At 42.7% G+C, this 20,580-nt stretch overlaps 2 long non-coding RNA genes across 5 annotated transcripts in view; both read left to right on the forward strand.

Annotated features, from left to right (window-relative positions):
- LOC119158295 overlaps window positions 1–20,580 on the forward strand; it is a 152,755-nt gene that overhangs the window by 94,528 nt on the left and 37,647 nt on the right. The gene's annotated exons all lie outside the window — the stretch shown is intronic.
- Window positions 1,259–20,200, forward strand: LOC119158296. The gene is made up of 3 exons (XR_005107832.1): window positions 1,259–3,976; window positions 4,113–4,277; window positions 19,980–20,200. It is a non-coding gene; the product is annotated as an uncharacterized LOC119158296 (long non-coding RNA).

The raw sequence follows: 20,580 nt of genomic DNA on the forward strand, positions 1-20,580 counted from the left end.
TGCAATGGCAAAAACCTGCCCCGTGCTGCCAGCCAGGGAAGTCAATTTTTACCTAAAAAGCTGGATGAAATTTAAAATTTGAATGCAAAACAACCAGACCTTAACATGCCTCTTCAACCTCCTTAAATTTCTGTAACGGTCTCTGTAAAGACCTAGGACAAGGTCTTCACTTATGACCCAATGGCAGAGGAGCTACACCAGTTTATGCCACCCACAGATTTGGCCCACAGAGCTCACATGACTATCACAGCCATACCTGTGATTTGCATATATATATATTAGGTCAGGAAAGAAATTCCGGTAAGGTTTAAAATGCAGAAGCAGTAAAGCAAACAAGCATGATATTTTTCTTCACAATTAAGCTTTCCTTACTCTTCAGCTATTGTTCATGCTTCCCCACAGGATAACGCTTTGAGTTGCTTTGCAGCCCCAGACTTGGTGGTGCAATAAATGAAGCTACAGGTCACCTCATTTCAATTCTTTTGACATAAAAAGCCTCTGCAACATTCAATCCCATTTTGTGGCCCAAAGGGGAACGTAAGTGGTGCATGGGTATTGGTTTGGTTTTCTGTAGGGAAAATTCCATCCTATGAGCCCATGTAATTGAACCGTATGGGTTACATGTGTTCATGTATGTTTTCTTAGGTCTGGATTAGCACCCTCATTTATGACCAAGATTTGAACAAGGAGGAAAATGTCGCAGTACAGGAAAAAAAAAAACCAACAAGATAAAAATAAAAGGCAGAAAGACAGTCTTCACCACACTAAACATCATCCTTTTTGGACATCACGAATACAGCTGTTGGCCAAGAGTGAGATCTGAAGGTCTTTGTTAGGAAACGTTATTGCTGAGATTTTCACTGTTTGGATTTCCTGTTTTCCTCACTTCTGAACCCTTTAGCTTTTGTAATCTAAGCAGGGTCAGGTCTGGTCATCCGTGGGGAAACAGACTGACTGTGAACAACAAAGCTATGTACTGCAAGAACAGCACTGAGCAGTCAGTAGGTAAATGGCTGGGTAGGGTATGGAGGCAGCCAGAATCCTCAGCAGAGTCTGCTCTGACCTTCCACGTGATGCTGGCCATAAGACTTCCCTGTTTGAACTGGGTCTGTCTAGATAAAAAATACCTGTCCTTGATTTTAAAACACTTGAGTGATGAAAAACCACCCACTGTCCTTCAGAAGTGCTTTCAGGGGTTAATGGCCTTTGGCTGTTAAAAACAAGTATCTTATTTTTGCTCAAAATCTACTTAGCTTTAATTTCCTTGTCTTGCATTTGATTATACCTCTATCTGTAGACAGAAGAACTCTCGTGAAAATTTTTGGTAGGAGTCTGATGCCCAGATACAAAATGCTCCAAAAGATGCTCCAAGAGCCATCAACTTCCAGATAAGATGTGAAAGTCAGATTGGAAACATTTGATCTCTCCCCAAACCCATTCTTGTTAAATGTGCCAAAATCCATTCAGTCAATCCATTCACTGACTATCCACAAACTCCCTCTCCAGTATCAGTATCATAAAATGCTTTTAACAGTGCTGAAGTGGTGATATCCCTGCATGCATGTGCCTTTATGTTTTCATTGGCTGAACACTGTAATATTTTTCCCTGCAACAGCTAAAGCAAAGTTAGCCCTAGAAGGGATGAAATTAAACCAGTGTAAAGGTGCATGATTGAAAATATACAGAGAGAGGTTGAAAAGTCCCACCCACTGTGGCCACACTTGGTGGCAGGTCATATAATTATACCAGCATAGTTGAAGGGATATAATCCTATTGTGGTAGGTGCTATTAATGTTATTGTGTAATATTATTTGTCACTGTGTGGTACTTAGCAGTTACTCTAAGTAAAGTGATTAAGCACTGTACAACATGGCTGTGTATCAGGTGAGCCTGTGGAGTAAATCAGTGCTGTCAGCCAGTCCAGTTCTTTGTGCAGAGTCTGAAGGAATGACTGCCATAGTGTACTGAGCTCATTTTAACTTCTGCACATGCATTTGATGTAAGCTAAACTTGGGCCTGTCTCACCATCCCTGCAGTGTGACCAGGAATTCTGCTTTGTACCATCTCTGCCAGTATCCCTCATTTCCTTTCCACCATTTGAAACACCAATTTTCACCAGCGGATAGGTTAGATCTGCTCTGGAAGGCAGCCTTCACAAGGCTAATAACTTTCCTTCCCTTTCTAATTATGCATGGCCCATTTTCTCACAGATATGCGTTGGCTTTTCTCAGGGTTATCATGGCACAGCCCATCCGTGTTTTTGAGTTCCTTCTAGCTGCAAGTGTGATTAAGTTCAACTTTTTTGAAGGGCAGCTGGGAAGACTTTCACAGAGTGGCATTTAAGGGTTGGATTTGTCCCAGAACCTCCACCGAATGCCTTGGATTTCACCTTCAAATGCATAGGTATAGGCGATGCCATGCAGACATTTAGGACTTGATTCTCCTCTCACTACAGTGCTGTTTTGAAGAAAGGCAGAGAAATTACCTGGATTATATCAGCATAATTTATATCTTTGTAAAAGGACAATTGGGTTCTTGGGTTGCTGGATGGATAATACGCTGTTTCAGTCAAGTTGTTAGGTATCTGAAGGTGTCAGGGCTATTCTGCAAATTGAACTATGATGTGGAGTGAGAGGACCCGGGGTCCTGCTGTGATCTCTCTCTGCCTTCTTCCCCGTGTACATGCCTGAGTGGGGCAATGTGCCCCATCTCTCCTCTGGAGCGGGTGGGCTGGGCAGCGGCTCCAGTTCTCCCACTCGCTGACCCTCCCAGCAGTATTGCTGCAACAGGACGTTGTGACTTACGAGGACGAGGACGGGCCAGCAGGAAATTCCTACCTCCGCCCCCCAGGAGAAAGAAGGAAGCAGAAGAAGCGCTGTGACTCACTCGGTCATGACTGAGTCACTGCAGACGCAGTTCCCGGGGTGGTGCTCAGCTCGCACCAGCCCTGATCCTGACCCTGCGCACGGCCCCGCTCCCCGTCCCCTGGAGCGCAGCTGGAATTAACTTGCACTTCTGCACTGATGCCCAGAGTTATCTGAGGGGGAGAATGAGAAGCTGCATGTAGAAAAAGACCTGATTTAGTCAATGCTCTTCTTTAACACCTGAAGCAACTTATGGCAGGTGCCTGGCAGCTTACAGTATTCAACGGGATATTTATTGGGGATCAGAAAATATACTTAGTTGAACAAATCTCTCATCTGTCTTTGGCTTACCACAGACTCGCTGAAATTGGATGGGATCATTTGCTGTCCAGTTGCAGATAATAAATCAAAGAGCTGAAGAAACTGCAGGAGAAAGGGCATGAACTGACCAAACATTTAGCTTATTGTAGTAAGCATCAGCCCAGCCAAAATGAAAGTTTCCCAGCAAATTTTCACTTATCTCAAATCCAGTTATTATTATCAGCTCCCTGTAGGCAGCTGAGTTGTCTGAGTAAACAGAGGTCACTTTACCTTGACTAAACAATGACTTTGCTATAGTCGGTGCCAGCTATGTAGCAGTTACAAAATGCACTTTAAAGGCTTGCTGGTAGCAGGCTGCCAGGGTGAATGAACCAGTCAGTCTGGTCTACTTTGGGCAGGATTTAGGATGCTTAGTTAGATGAAGCTGTGGTCGGATCAGCTGATCCCATTCTTTGAGTGGGGATATAGTACGCAAACGAACAGACATGTATAAGGAGGAAGCGGACAGGAGCTGGGGGAGTGGAGAAAGGATGACTTTCCTCTGATGTCAAAAATCCCATCATTCAGTGCTCACAGTGAAAAAGACAAGAGGAGAAGAACGTGGAGAGAGAGAGAGAGGGAGAGGGAGAAGAAATGAAGGGGAAGCATGCACTAATTTTTCTCCCTCATTCTGTAGGCTAGCACTGTCCACCCTAATAGGATGGAGAAAATAGCCTGATCCCGAGTGCCAAGTTCTGAACAGCCTTCCAAGCCCCAGGGATTGTTCACAACCCCATCCCGATCTGGACTTGGTTAGTACTGTCTTGATATGAATAATCAGGTAGATAAAAATTGTCAAGAAACTTACTGCTGTTTCCTCAGGGCTCTCTTTGTGTTATCTTTTATTTCTGGCAATTTTAATTTTCTGATCATTGTTGTGTTTGTCAGAGGTGTTAGATATCCAGCTCTCCCAGGATTTCTGCAGTGTGGTGAGAAAAGGACCAGAGCTGGCTGTAAGTGAATTAGATCAAGCAGCAGACACAGGATTGCTGGAGTTGCCTGCATCTCTGTCCAGGCTGCTAATTCTTCCTTCTGAGGAGCTGATTTCAAAAGGTGCCAGATTTGTCCTTCATGCATTTCACTGTGTGCTGTTGCCTGTAATTAGTTTCTCAGCTGAAAACGCTTTCTCAACTGGAGGGGGGGTGTGGGGTGTGGGGGTGGGGAGAAAAAAAAAGCCAAAAAACAACCCCACACATTTTTGGCAATGGGTTGTTTTTCTAAGCAATTAATTAAGCACTGATTTTAAAAGAATTTGAATGAATCCTCCTTCCACTCTGTGTCAAGCACGGATTTTGTATTAATCACTTCACTACTCTCTGACTGAATAAGGACTGAAAAAGATGCATAGAGTAAAAATTTCCTCAGGAAATGAATCAGTCAAGGAACCTGTGCCTCATCTCGCCTCCTACAAACGAAGAAAGAGAGGATTTTGTCAATGGTGGGTCAGTTTACAAATGTGTCCTTTGCAGTGTGAGTCACAACTAGTGATACATCTCACAGCAATGCAACCACAGATGCAGTTTAAATCCAGGACTGAATGCCAGCTAAAGATAAATAGAAATGTATCCTCATGCCCGTAATAGTAATGAGAATGAAAATGCAACCTGTCAGACCTGCTTGTATGTCAGCCAACTCTTGCTGCTTTTTAAACCAGTGTCAAAATTCTCGATCACTTTAATGGGAGCAGAATAACCCCTCAGGATATGGTCTTGTGATTTCCATTTGCTTACAAGCAAGGAAGAGGGGTGGATTTAGATGGAGCTGGCAGAGTACGTGCCCGACTGTTGGGCACCTTTAACCTACTGCGCTGAAGTTTGAAGGAGAGGGGACAGCATTTCAGTAGAGTGCACTCTCCAATCAAATGTGAATGCATCCAGGTGCGTATCACCTCATTGCAGGGAGGTTATAAAGGAATCAGGAGCCAGTGGGAAACAGCACCGTCCCTGGGGCTGGCTGCAATGTGTTACTAGTTTTGAAATCTCCAAAATGCTGGACAAATATTTTTTTTTTCAGAAGTGTCAGCCTTTGTTAGTGTTATAGCTGTCAAGAGATGTGTAAAAACTGTTGTCATGAAACTACTATCAAGATTTGTTGGTTTTGTTTTGGTTGTAGGTGAGATAATGAAATTTAGCAGAAAATCTGATCTGAAATACAAAAATTTTAATACTTTCCACTGGTGCCGCTTCCCCCCGTGTTTCCTGAGACTGACCCTTGTAAGTGTGTTAGTACTCATGTTTTTGGTTTTCTTTACTGAGTTTCCTGTAGTCATCTCTAGCTTGCTAGGCTTTTAAAATGTTAGAGATGCGATATGGATCAGATATCTAGTGGGTCTGCCAAAGTCAATGCAACTATCACAATTTCTTACTGGCCAAGATCCACCCATCATTGTCCTAAAGTGTGATAAAATGAATAGCTGAGATGCTGCAGGTTTTTTTGTTAAAGGTAGAGGCCATCCTCAGAAATATCTTTATATTAAATGAGTTTATAGACACAGATTGTAGTATGTTTGTTTGTTATGTATGTGTAGTCTTTCCATCTCTGGGCTCAAAGACTATCACAGTTTGGAAATATCAGCATGTTCCTTTGTAAAAGTGGAAACACTGGGGCTACACCAAAAGGTTTGAAACAGGATGGAGAGTGGCAGACCTGGAGTCAAATTTAAATTTTCTGAGCCGCTGGCCAGCACTTTAATCATAAGATCAGTCCTCCTCTTTTTAGGGTTAAACATTTCCTCTTACAAAAAAGAGCCAGAGGCTCTTGATTATCCATGCAAAACAGGCCAGGGCTTTGCTTTGTATGGTTTTGTCTGACACACTTTAAATGGATGAAGCTCAATTTAGATTCCTAAAGAAAAATCTAAATTTGATGGTTGAGGCACATACCCACTCTTCTCTCTTATCCTGAGGCACCTTTCTCCACCCTTCCCCTTTCCTCCTCAAAAAATGATACTGCCTAATGCTTTGAACCAAGAAAGCATATTTCAAGATCAGTGTGGAACAATTAAACCAATGATCTGTACACTTCAAGGAGAAAACTGAGCTGCAGTAGCTCTGCTTTGACAGGTCTTTGGAGGATTTCAAGGAAGTTACACCCACTTCATTCATGATAATCGGCTGTTTAACACAGAGCAGCTCCGTGTTATGAATGAAAGGGAGCATGTTTTGGCTTGCAGAACAACTCACAAATCTAATGCTTCACTCATCAAATAACCAGCCACATTACAAATAAAAAAAAAAAAAAAGAAAAAAAAAAGAAATCTGACTTCATTCTTGAAATGCAATTAATGAATGCAAGATTCAGTGAAACAAAACCCCCAACCTGACACCTGAAAGTGCATCCTCTCTTTCTTTAGAGATCCAGAAACATTTTACTTCTCCGTACTGTCAATTTGTGAGTCACTGTGGCTGGACAAGTTTGGTGAAAAAAATGCAGCCTCTGAATGGACTTTGATGCAGCTAAGACCAGGTCTCGGGAGGGGGTTGTGCATTTTATCAGAACATGCTGAATTGCTGGGTTTTATATCATTTTGGTGGCAAAAGGGAAACAGAAGGAAAGAGAATATTGGGAATCGTACATGGATCTACAGAAGCTTTCATTTGGATGGGGTTGTAGGGGCTTTCTGAGAAGCTGTGGGCTCTGTGCTGTGCTTAAGTAGCCCTGCTGATTAGAAATATATTGATTTTTGCTTTTTAAACTTGGCTTTATAGAATACCAGGATTTTCCCAGGTGTTGCACAGCTGCCAGAGCTGGCCTGTATCAGGTGCCTTTATGCCTTCTGGCAACACTGGCTTTATAGGCTCTGGAGAGTCTTGGATGATAGTAGGACTCCAGGGGGGGGTATTATTGTAGGCAAAGGTAGTTTAGGGTATCTGGAATTAAAGGCAGAAGCAAAGATAGTTTAAGGCTGTCTTTCTACCTTCCCTTATTCACAGGTCATTTGGTAATAAAATGGCTTTCTGGAGGAGCACAGCACATACCCATCCTACTGCCTGCTTTACCAGGCAGTGATTTGCCTGTGCCTGGGCGGGAAGGAGCACAGTTACTTTGATCAACCACAGGTGGTTGCAAAATGTTTGACATGGAACTGAACTGACTGTTCATTAATTGTAATTTTGGAAGAAATGTGTATAGCCATTTCCCTTGCTGGTTCTCATCTGGATTTGGGGTAAAAGTGCCAGATGTAATATTTTTCTAATGTATCATCAGGTTTATCTGGGACATACGTGGTGATATCAGTTGATTGAGTGATTTTACCAAGAATAGGTCAATGGTAAAGACTAGGATTAACTATCTAATCCAGAAAATATTACAGCAGATCTCCTTTGTGAGCCCAAGAGCATCAAAGCATCTCTTTCCTTCTTAGTGCTTAGATAACTTCCAGCTCCATAGTATTCAAGCATCCCACAGCACTGCATCACCACAAGCTAGAGCAGTGCTTTCTATCTTACCTTAATAGATGGGGACCAGATGTACCAGAAGAGTACGTGCCTTGCCCAAGATCTTGGAGAAAGGCTGTAGCAGAGGTAGTTTGTCTTGGATGGGATTTGGATCTGTTTGACTTGAAGCTGCCAGTTATGGTCCAGAGTAGTAGTAATAATTAGTAATACTATCAAAAGTCAACAGCAATAGAAAACAATAGGAAAGCCCTGGAGCATCTTAAAAATTGAGGCCTAGGTTTCCCACACTCTGTTGATTAGGAGAATAAATGATTTTTCAAGAAGTTTAGGAGAGTGAAATATAATATCCCTTTTGGTGTCTCCCATGCTGTCATTGCTGTATCATATGGACAGAGATGTTGAGAGACCTCTTTTGCTTCTGCAAAAATCCCAGAAAATCATAACAGAATAAACAAGAATCTATCTGACTTTTCATTATGCATACAGAGCAGGAGGCAGAGAAAGTACAGTTCAACTGCAGATAGAGGAACCATGGGAGAACCGTGCATCCCTTAATACTCAAGTTGATGCATACGTTAAACATTATGCATGTATTTCTGGAACTGACTTCTCTCTTTCAGAGTTGAGTTTTAGTCAAAAGGAAGCTAAACAAAATCAATTGGAGAAAAGGCAATTCTATGTGAGGATCTTTCATCTTTGTTTGGTAGCTCAAAGCCTCTGATGAAAGATGGGAAAACAATTTTTCTCATCCTTTTTACACTAAAATGATTCCCAGAACAATATTCAGCTAAAGCCAGGATCTTGCTAGAGCCCCTTCCACTTAGTATAAAAAAAAAAAAAAAAAAAAAAAAAGGCAGGCTGGCTATAATCCCCTGCCTTGTGCCCTGCAAGGGAAAACAGCGGAAGGCAGAGGAAGGCAAAGGTGGGTCGGATGGTGCCTAGGAAGGGAAGGAGTGTGGGGGATCACTTCTTCATCCATTGCATACAATAAACTACTGTCTTTTTTTCTTTTTCTGCTATATAGAGCTGTGTTTGGGGAAATCAATAACTGAACAGATCCTTTTATTGCCACTCATTTTCAGGGTGAGTGAATTCTCTTGTCTTCACTACTGCTGTCATGTCCTGTGTAGCTAAGAAGTGTGACTTAAGGTTCAGAGGAAAATCTCTCTTTTTTTAATCTTTGCACTGATAACACTGCGCTTAATTTAGCAGCAGTGAGGCAGAACATTTGGATTTTGTCATCCATTTCCAAAACTATTGTTGGCTTCTTATTTCTTCATCCCCCCCCCCGCCACCCCCCGCTCATTTTAGACTTACATTTTATTGTAGGTGCCAAAAGATAAGTCAATGCCAACTTGATGATTAATTAATGAGTATTTTCCTTTGCCCTAAGATGGAAAGTCTTTATCTAAGTAACCTATTAATTATTATCTTATTTATTGCTGCGTGGGTACATCTAAATGGATTTGAGTTCTGTCTTCCTGAGAAATTTGGACACAAATTTCTAGTAACAGGATGAAATAAAGCCAAAGGAACCTTAAACTTGTTATCAGAAAGTATGTCTCGCTGTTGGGATCAGGGTACTTGTTTATCTATGTTTTGCAGGCCCCGAGCAATACCCCAGTATTATTGTCAAAAGTCCCTGGTAATACGCAGTTCTGAGGCTTTCCAGCATGCTGGGAAATGCAAAAATCAATAAAAAGCTTGGGTTTCAAGAGGCTGTGAGAATTGCTCAGATATTCTTTAAGGATCACGGCATAGTTGCCCAAGCTTAGAAGGAAGTTGCAGAAAAAGCACACCTGGGAGGCTTTATGTCTCATAAAGACAGCTTTATGGTGACATATGTAACTCTGGAGAAGTTACCAGGAGCTTCTGCACTGGCAGTAGTGCTTACACCCATGTCCCTTCTTTCTTGAGCTGGTAACTGGATGCAGACATCTCATGTCAAGTTAGTGTCTTTTCACCAGGAGATGTGGAACTCAAGGTGGAGTTCAGAGCTGCCTTCCACTGTGGGTAACGTTATCTGAAGTGCCATAAATGTGTAGCATTTATACAAGACCATAGATGTGAGCAGGTTTAGCTGAATAAATGAAAAGAAAGGAGGGAAATTGGATTGAACAATGATAATAAATTTATTGCTGGTGAGATTGGTTACCTCATTCTCTTGAAATTATGATTAGACAGTAGGAATGAGGTAACTGTATACTTTATGGCACTTCTGAGGATCTTGCCTATGGGCAAAAATTAATGCTGTGGAAGTGGGAGGTATTATCCATACCAGGTAAAATTCCCACCATGAAGAAATGGTAGGGCACCACATAATTGCCAGTGCTTAAGACTTACAGGAGGACTGTAGGTAAAGGTGAATTGACCCCATCAATCCATTTGTAAAGGGCTTCACCTCTGGAGACTTGAAATACCTCTCTTTGCATTGAGATTCATCTCCCTGCTTATGTATGTTCTAAAAGATGTAACACATGTCTAATTGATGTCCCCCCAATTGCTATTGCAGATTAAATATTGAATGCACATATGCCTACTGTGTAACATAGTGACTAACACATATGGGTGTAGGTAGCATGATAACATGGCTTGTGAACTGATGAATAATGTGTGTGCTTGCTTATATAATAGGTGTACTAGCTTTGTTCTGCTGCTGTTGAATTCTGGGTCCAAATGCCTTTTGCTTTTATGAAGCCATATGCATGAATAAATTGACATCTGTTAATCTGCTGAATTCATTGGTGCCTAAATTAGAAGTGTACCAAGTTTTCAGAAGTCTTATAACTACCCTTGACTTCAGTGGGATTAATTTGTTCCTGGATGGTGTGAATAATGGGGTATTTTTAGGGGGCAGGAAATCGGAGAGATCAGTGGCAGAAGCAGGAGGTTAAGGGAGAAAAGCCTACATTGCCCCTGCCCCCCCCCCCCCCCCCCCAAGGAAATCATTCACACAGACACACATTTTTTTCTCCTCATGCTTAACATGGTATGTTTGCCTTGAGCTTTCACAAAGTGAAATGCAGAGCTTTGAAGGCTGGATTTGACAAGATGAAGGTAGAGTGTCAAGAGTAGTCACAGTAGCATCTTCTTGTCATCAAGTGGCTCAGGAGTTTGTGCAGTCACCTCAGATGTGGGACACCCTGGTTCGGTTTGATTACCTCCCCTACCTCTAGGAATTTTGAACCACGTCCAGCTTGCAGGAATGTGTGCTAAACTCCAGCCTACTTTACAGCTGTTCCACTTTGCATGAATAACGAAGTACCAGCAGAGGCAAGGTCTTAAGGCGAGTATTCACCTTCCTACCGCCTTTAGTGATTGTGCTACTGATTTAACTAGTGAATCGTTTTATTTCAGTGACTATTTATATTGATATTACAGCTTTGAGGACTGTTTGTACATTTTAATTGCTATTTATTGCAGAAGGTATAGGCAGTCTAGGTTTCCCCTTCGCTAGATGAGTGCCACAAGCAGCACATCAGGGAGCTGTGCTCCATCTCTCAGTGTGCTGAATCTTTCCATCTTTTTCCCACAACTTTAGCAGGAAGTGCAGTGGGTCCAGACAGTAGAAAGCAGCTGACAGCCAGCTGGTTAAGGCATGTTCTCTGAAGTTTGGGGAGCCTAGACAGGCGATACAGTCGTTCCTTCTATTTCCTCAGTCTTTTTACCACTGCTCTTCTGCAGTAAGGGAGGATGGTGTGGTCTGCTTCCAGGGGTTTGCATGCAATTGGCCATGGTCATAGTGTTTTATGCAGAGCCCAGAATGCATGCATGCATGGTGGCAATCTGGATAGCTAAGACTTGAATCTGATATTTTGAGAATCCCTCTTGGGCACCTCAGATCCCCAAACTTCTGCATAAGGAATCAGAGTAATTGAGCCTGAGATGATTGGGGCAGATTTCTGACCATATGAATTCTACCTGCAAGAGCTGAAGCCCCTGTGAAGCTTTTGTGGGATTCTTTGTAAGCCACAGAAATGGTGAGGGCAGTACACTGTTGGCAGCTATTCCCTCTCTTACGAATCTAAAGGGAATTTCCAGTAGATGCAAAACATCTCTAGGAGCGTTTGTGAAGCAGTTTCCCAATTCAGAGGAGTTGCTGAATGTTTAAAAGTTATGCAAGTGGACCACTGTCCAGTGCTAAATTTGGAGGGTATTAAGCTCTGGCCCTTGGGCTGTGTGTTCTGATGGCTTAGCATAGGGGTCCTTCTCTTGGGTTATTGAGCAGCTGGGGAAAAGCAGGGAGATCAGAGGTAGTGGAGGCAACAAAAAGCACATGTCATTTGAGGCTGAGGCTGATGGGAAATCACACTGGTGTTTTGGGTGAGCCTATTTCTTGCACAATGCTCTCTGCTTATGTTCAGGTAACTGCAGAAAGAGGTAAAAACAAAGTTAAGCCTCTACTATACAACAGAGAGGAAATAGGAACAAGGTGTCCAAAAATGTTAAAACCATCTGGTTTAGGAAGATGAATTAACTGTATCTTGCATTAAAATAGCTGCTTTGTATTAAGTCCTTTTACCCATAAAATAAAGTGGCTGTGCTTTCTCTATTTAAAGTTGAATGTTCTTAATATTGTCGAACTTGCTGACACTTCCGAGTCCTTTCCTGCACCAGTGGATGGTGAGTGGAGCAGCAATGCTTAGGAGAGATTTTCCACTGCAATCACCCGAGAAAGTTACTATGCTGCCTTGTAGAAAGAAACATCACTATTAGCTGTTAGTCCTGTTGCATGAACACCAGTGCTCTGTGCTGACATTATTTGGTGGGTTCTAATACATGGCAGTTTGAGGCATGCTTTTGTGGGGAAAGGGGGGTTAATCAGGGAAGGAAAGGCCTGAGGGAGAACTGCTATGGGGTTTGCTCAAAGTATCATCCGGGATCCGAGCCTCACTGAAAGGCTGAGTGTTAAGGCAGCTTGTCCATCCTGCTCCTCATGGAGACACCTGGCAGGTAGATGGGACTTTGCATCATCCCCAAGATGGTCAACACATTCATCCCCAGAGAGGCTTTCCTATTTTGGAAGGGTCTTTGACCAGGGGGCAGAGGTGGAGATGGTAGCTTTGGGTCCTGCCTGAGGTCTGTCCTAGGTCTATATGCATTCCTAGAGACTTCACTCTCTTGTAGGGACTTAATCTCTTTCTCTAGGTCTATACTCTTTCTTAGGCACCTATTGTTTTCCCCTAATCCTGTGCTCTTTCTTAGAGATCTATTCTCATTCTCTAGGCGTTGCTCTTTTGCTGAGGATCAGCAGAGCAGGCTACAGTTGTATTGAGCATCATTATTATTAGAGTATTTGCAACATCAAAAAGAGCAGAGTTCTACACTGCAGTAGCTATTGAGGCACACAATTATTAGTACATTTGCAGTATCTGAGAGAGGGGACCTGTGGCTGCAGTAGCTGGACAAAGCTCACAATTATTAGCATCCTAATAGTATCAGAGAGGAGGTTTTGAGGCTACAATAGCTGTGGAAGCTTACAATTACTAGCACATTTGCAGTATGAGTGGAGCATGACTCATGATGTTTATTATATTGCCCATCAGTCTGTGTCCTGACACTGCTCAGTCATGCATGCTAGGAACAGCTTATCCATAGTGCTCAGAGAACGGTATGCCAAAATCCTCTTGTAGTCCATCAGCAAGGCTGTCGGAGGACCTCACAAGGCTATGAAAGGAACAAAATTACATTAGTATCTGTCTCTCCTTTTTCTTTCCTACAAGCAGGGATACTCAGTGTGATTAAATTGTTGGGGCTTTGTAGGAGGTTAAGAACTTAACAAAAGGACTTTGTCATGCAAGATGGGCTGTCAGGAGAGATTCCCCAGAGAAGTTCTTCCTCTGAGATGTTCACGTACCTGTATTGTGAGTGTCACAAGCCAAACATGGTACAGTACTAATAGACCAAAGAACAGTGCTTCAATGTTTTTAACAAGTGGCATGTAGTTTGGGGTTTTTTTTATCTCATTCCTTGCCTGTGGCAGAGGAAATAGGATGGGAGTGCCACACGCATGTTTTACACTCCAGATTTCTAGTGAAATAGTCTCTCCTGGCCATGGTTTTGAACTGTCTGGATGCAGCGGGTGATGCATTAAACTTTCTACATTGCTTGTTAGTGAGTTTTCCACTATCCTTAAACTGAGATAGGTATTGAGAGGATAAGCGCGTTTACAGAAAGAGTTCAGGTATGGGCGTAAGACAACAGATACCTTCACTGATAAAAATTCTCCTATTCAGCTCTCTTGTAAATGAAACACAGATGTCCTGAGTTGCAAGCTATGCCTGAACCACAAGGCTAAAGGGAGGAGAGAGTATATGTTTATTTGAGCCCCTTGTTATATTTCTGGCAATGTATCCCTAGTTTCCATTCCTATTTTTTGTTCTCTTAGCAATCCATTTGCTATTGCCCTTTTCTTCCTCACTCAGCCAGTAATCAACACACTCCAAAACACAATGGATTCCTTTTTGCGGTGAATCCCCTACTTGATGCAAACATTTGCTGGCCTCATTTCTTTGGGATACGTTTCAATGGGAAGAAGAGGGGAAAGTATTCCTTGTTCCTAGTGAAAAATTGCACTGGCAGCCTGGGTTATTTTGTCGGACGTGTGGCTTTAAGTGACACCTTTGCCATCTGTTCTGTCTGCTAATTATGAATGCAAAACAAACGTAGCCCACAATTGCTTCATTTAGAATAAGGGAGATGGCAGTGATCAAAATAGTTTTATTTTGGTGTCAGATGCTCTTTTTATTTCTCCTGTCTCCTCCTAATCTAAAGCAGGTCTGAAGCACTTCTCCCTCTTCCAGTTTGCAGCAATAGGCTTTGTTACGACAAATGAGACCATCTTCTACATGTTCATCCTTTAGGGCTTTTAAAGGGAGAATCCCACAAGAGCAAGGAAAGGGAAAAGACTACGTTTCTTGAACTGCGAGGGCCGATTTCAGATTTCATTTTTTTAACTTAATTTATGCTGGTCTTAGATCTGCAAGTGTCTCCAAAAAAGACATCAGGGTATCTCCAGAAAGTTTGACAGCAGTGTGTGAACCACTTTACCTGTCTGTTCCATCGCTGTTTCCTCTTGCCAGAGGCAAGTTTTGTGCCCATGCTGGAATAGCATGATGGTAATGATGATGCATTCTCCTGTGGCTGTGTCCAGCAGCCAAAGAGGTGAATTTTCTTGGCTTTTGACTGTGGGCTCAAAGGCTTTTCTCCTTAAGTGAGCCATCACCAAAGGTAGGGGATCCATCTCCTTCGGTGACTGTGCAAGAGAACGGATTATGAGAAGCCCCCTCCATTTCCTAGTTAGATGCTGCCTGCTGTTTAGCATTTCCTAAGTTTCTTCTGACTTACTTTAAGCCAGGGCTGTGGCAAATCATTGAGGTATCACTAGCAGTGCAGCCATGGATTGAGGTGACCTATATTTAGAAAATGGAGATAAAATGCTCACTGCACTCTGTTCTAAGGAAACACACAGCCAAGTAGTCTGAAGTGGTGGAGCAATTTCTCTTTGAGTCATTTGAAACTGAAAGAGGCCTTTTTTTTCCCATTAGGTGGCTCTGTGATATGTGGCAAGCTGTGACTCCATTTATTTCACTTGTCCTTTCTCTAGTCTCAGGCCAAAGAGGAGATGGACAAGAGGGTGCCACGTCCCCCCCCCCCAGTCTGCTTTGCTTCAACCCTCCTTGCTTGGTATTTTCAACCCTCCTCGCTTGGTATTGAGCACATAGACACATCTCTTACCTGTCCCCCTTTTCATCCCTAGCCATCACTCTTGTTATGATAATTAACATGTTTCACTTTATTTTGTGCCTTGTTCTGTGTTGAAGAGAGATGGGGATAACAGTAATTTTATATAAACTGAAAAGCAAAAGTTTTGGACATTAGAAGACCTCCATTCTTCCTCCCCACAAATCTTCTCCAAGAAAACTTGTTGGTTTATACTTAAGTATTCTACTTCCAAGTTATTTTGCAATTCTACTCACTACATTACAGTTTTCCTAAAGTTCTGATTATTTCTTTTTTTTTCCCCTATTTGAGGTTGTACAGGGAAGGAGTGGCAAGGGACACTCTCGCAGTAATATATTGTATCTGGAAAAATCTCTTTCACCATTTTCAGATCTCAGCAAACTGTCATAGCCAGCTGAGGCAGAAGTACGTGGAGTGCTATGTCACATCCGGGGTGTGAAATACCCAAATCAGATATTAAAACCAGCATGGGCTGTCATCCAACAGACAGGTCCCGAACTCTGTATCTCTGTCATTGAACATCAGGATCCTGTTCTAGGCTGGAGGCCACCTCTGCTACAAAACACTTGTTGAAAAGGCTTCAGGATCTTACAAGAGTTAAAGATTTTGTCGGTGTCCTAGGCCTGAAGGATGATCTTGTGGTTTAAGCATTTGGACTGGAGCCAAGAGATGTGAGATAAATTCCAGGCTCTGTAGCACATTTCCTCTGTCAGCTTCTGAAAATCGCCCCTTCTCTCTGTGTTTCCATTCTCTGCCTGTAAATTGTCATGCTCTGCTCTCACTGTTTCAGTAGCATACTTGCAATACTGAAAGCTCCTGGTTGACAATGCAGGTAATTTTCTGAAAGTCTTAACTGTAGGGTTAAAATAGTGATCTAGCCCCATGCACCTTCAAGAGGGAAAATGTTTAAAATTTGAAAGTAAGGGCACAAAAGCTTAGACAAGTTTGAAGGACACAATGATCGATGCTATTTACTTAGCCTGATGACAGTGAGAAGCAGCCTGGTTCAGAGTGGTTGAGGAGTAGCAACACTGGGAATCGAAGGTACAGTACATTGCTCTCTGGGTTCAGTTAGGTCGCCCAAGGAATGAATGTCCATGAGCAATGCTAAAAGGCTGGTGAAGAAAAATTAATTTTGTATGCCCACATAGCTGTATTTTAATAAGTTTTAAATGCAGCAGTTCTGATTATTGGAATGTACTTATTTGGCGAAGTGCTTCACTAACAACAGTCACAATCTGATGGAGAAGACTGGGATGAAGGCTTGTCTCCCTTGGTACCTGATACGGACATTTGCCGGCTTCATGTTTGGAGGGAAGGGGAGAGGGAAGGACAGTTACTGAAGACTTCCATTAGGATTGTCATCATCTATTTCATACTAAATTCATTTGTACCTAATTGTAGATGTCTGTGACTAGAGTAATATACAGAATGAAATTACCTGTTCTGGGGTCTTCTATTTCTTGTTTGAAGGTTTGGAGTCATATAGATATGACAGCAATGTTTAGTGAAACATCTTTCTTGCATGATTTATATCTGACTTTCAAATCTGATGAGATGCCAGTCAAGCTTTTTGTCTTTGCACTAACTCTCGGAGGGCTGCTTTGCTTGGAGCTCACTGCATCGGTGGCCAAAGGAATGAACCTTCCATGGAATAATGCAGAAGGTATGCGTAGGTGTGTGCACACGTTCTTCCCGGGGGGCATATGGCAGGCAGTGGCAGCTCTGGGTAGGGTTGGGCAGCCTGGGTAAGCTGCATGTGCACCCGCTGTGGTCTCAGCACCCTGCACACCTCCCAGATGTTAGCCCAGGGTGTGCTGAGTCCCAATGAAGATGGTTGTCCAAAGGTTGGCACAACTCCCTGCCCTCCCCACACTTTTTGAAAAAGTGTTCCCCTGGCATGGTGTAGCACTTTGGTACTGAAAACAAAATTACAAATCCTTGGGTGTGTTATTCAGCCTAGGACACTGGCGTTTTCCCTTATGGAAACTTCATGTGGCAGCTGCTTTTTGAATAAGTAGCTGTGAACTGGGTTTGGATAGCAGAAGTTGAAGGAAAGGTCCCCTACTATCCCACTGTGTTTTGCTCACCTACAAGCTGTGTAAGGTTGTTCACATTCCCTGTAAACCATTGCTTTTCTGTCTTAAGATTTGCCTTTGCTTGTCTTGGTCTCTTCATTAGTCATCAGCTTTGACTTTAGGGTGGAAGAAGGTAGATTTTTTTTTTCTTTTTAGGATTTGTAGGATAGGGTATATAGAGGACAAAATTTCTTGTTAGGAGGCCTTGACAGGTGTGAAAAATGTAACCCAAAGCATTCATAACATGTGTGACTCTGTTCACCACTTTGTGTGCTCGACCTGCTCTTGGACAGCGTAGCAGCTTTTACTCCAAGAATAATATCAAGACCAACACAGTCTTAGGTCAGACTGGGGCCATTGCTTGTCAGGAACTGAAATTCTACGTGTCTTGTTGCTGGTTGCATGACACATCTGATTGTTCCCTTTAAAATGCAGTTTTAAACATCACTCCTGCATCTATCCATCTCTCAGGTTAGACCCAGATGCTGAGACTTTTGGTCCATTGCTGCTTTCCCCGTGTTGTGGTAGCATCCCACTATGGGTGCCTTACAGTCTTCTGGAACCTGATGATGTACCTAGCCTGTCAAGTAACAAGAGGGTGTGTTTTGCCTGCTGTAGGAAGAGATTGGAGTAGATCTCATTTATTTGCCTGTCATTTGGAGACAGCAGTGATAAGGCAATAAAAAAATCCCCATAGCCATTAGTAGCAGCAAGGTAGATCAGTTATAGAAACAGCAAAATGAAAGTGGCCTCCTAAATTAGATGACCTGAGTTACATTTGCATCACATTATACGAACCGTAAGTGGTCCAAAACCACTGCTCTGTCAGGTCTGTTGTAATTGTGACTCCATGTAGCCCATTAAATAAGACAGACTGTCTTCTGTCTTACAGTCCAACCATGAAACAGTTTGATATATCCCCATCTTTTACTCCTTGGGAGGAACAGAACTTGATGTGAATATGGTGTTTCCAGTGAAAGCAGATTGTATTTATACCGATTTTTCTAGATGACTGTGCCTTGACTGCAAGCTAGGAACAACTAGGGTATTCTTCTCTGCTGGGGATTTAGCCTACTCTTTGGATTCTTCTAAACAGTTTCTTTCTCTAGGTGACTTTAAAGTGTGACCTGTAAAAGGATTGCTTTTCCTTTCACTGAGGATGCACTAGCTTGTACCAAATGGTAGGTATTATCCCAAAATATTTGCTTAAGGGCAAGTAATTCTCAGACCCCCTGCAAGAGTTTTATCTCCTCATCTTCAAATTACACAGTTCAAATACACAGATAATGACACATGTAATGATGATAAAATGTGTGACTGCAAAGAGTAATATTTAAAAATAATTATGTACCTCTAACTAGGTCCTAAGGAAGTCTTAAATAGCTAGAGAGAAACAGATGTTTTGGGGGACTTGTGGATAAAAATAGTGGTTTCCAGTTTGCAACCAGAACAAAAATGTAGCCCCGCTTAGTCAACCTCAACATTAGAAATCCCTCTGAAAACCTTAGGGCCCAGAACTGGGAAAGCTTATAAGCAACCTGTTACTGCATCTGCAGTGGTTTTACTGTATTTTTGCGTCTTCTACCTTGCCTTACTGCTTCTCAGTTTCTATCCATATTGGTGCAAGTAAGTACCCATTCTTACTGGGCCTGGTGGTTTAATAGCTGTCTAGTGGTCTGAGACCTGTGGGTTCTGTTTTCCTTGGGAAAAATGCTCAATTTGTGTCCAGGCTATGCGCGCATGATTGTCTGCTCCATGGTCAGTATGGATTTCGACAGAAGTGGTGCAGGAGCAGTCAGTGCACTCGGATCTTTGCCCAGTATTGAGCGTATTCCTTTAGGCAGGGCTGCTTGGGGCTCAGTTACCTACTTCAGCGATGAAAGACTGAATCAGCCTCAGCAGAGATGGATACGTCTGCCTTCCAGTATGAGATTTTCAAAGGCCAGCTGCAGATGGCTCACTAGAGGTGAAGGCACATACCTTCTTCCCAGCTCAACTGGGCTGGTTGAAGGTCTGAAGGTCTGCAGGCAGCTCACCCCTCCACAGCTCACCCAGGGGAAAGCAGTGTGTGAGCAGCCCCTAATCCAGTCCAGTGCGTGGGTAGGTCTATACTGTCTCCTTGGCCGGTTTCAAGTTAAAATGGCTGATTTTTTATTGATGCTTAGAGAAGCCGTGGCATGATCCCTTGTCCTGGCTCTGCTGTAGAAGTGATACCCTCCTTCCGAAGAAGTTAAGGCGCAACAACATCTTAAACCTCATTTCAGCCATTTGTAAGTGTGTAGGTGTCCTGCAGGCAGGTGCTTCGGTTTTGCATTGTTGGGCTTGGAGCACCTCTCTGTATGTAGGAACTGAGCAAGCTAGGGAAAGGGAAATGTTTCTTTTGCATGCTTTTGTTTAACTCAGGAAAATACTGGTGTGTGAGAAATTAATAATCTTTTTATGACGATTCCTACTTTTTCTTTACCTGCTAGGGCAAAAGCCAAACCTTTCTCTTAAAGGAATAGTTTTAACTTGTTCATTTGGTATTTTTGTTTCAGCTGGTTCTTCCCAAACAAAGATAAGCAGGTGAGTCACATGTTCCACTTCCCAGTAGATCTATGGAAGAGGAATGAGAAATGATGAGTGGAGACAATGCTAGACCCCTCCAAATCTCAGGGAGTGAGGTTCAGGATGGCTCTATAGCCACCTGAGCAATAACCCACTGAGAGGCATTTAAAAAGTATATATTTCATGCTCTAACTTCTGTGCAGTGCCACAGATTCACTTCCTTGGGAGCCCAAATCTGGTGATTAGAACTTTATAATTTTCTCCTCTGTTAGTAATGCCTTCACACTTTCATTTGGAGCTGAAAGGAAAGCACACTGCCAGAACTGGCCCCACCGGGTGCCGTGATAATAGTCTTGTGAGTGAGACTGTCATTAGATTAAGTGGGAGATACCAGTAGAGTTGTTCTTGATGGCCAGCCTCTCCTTTCTCCACATGATGCTCTGAGTCCAGCTATGCTTTTTCTTTCAGATTTCCATATTGTCCCTCCTTTATGCCTTGTCAAGAGCATTAGTCACAGTTAGCTATTTGCATCTTACATTGCAGCTGAGACAAAGCCCACGGGACGTGTGGCTGTTCAGCACCCTCACCCCT

The sequence above is a fragment of the Falco rusticolus genome, chromosome 16 (assembly GCF_015220075.1).
Source record: "Falco rusticolus isolate bFalRus1 chromosome 16, bFalRus1.pri, whole genome shotgun sequence".
Taxonomy (NCBI): Eukaryota; Metazoa; Chordata; class Aves; order Falconiformes; family Falconidae; genus Falco; species Falco rusticolus.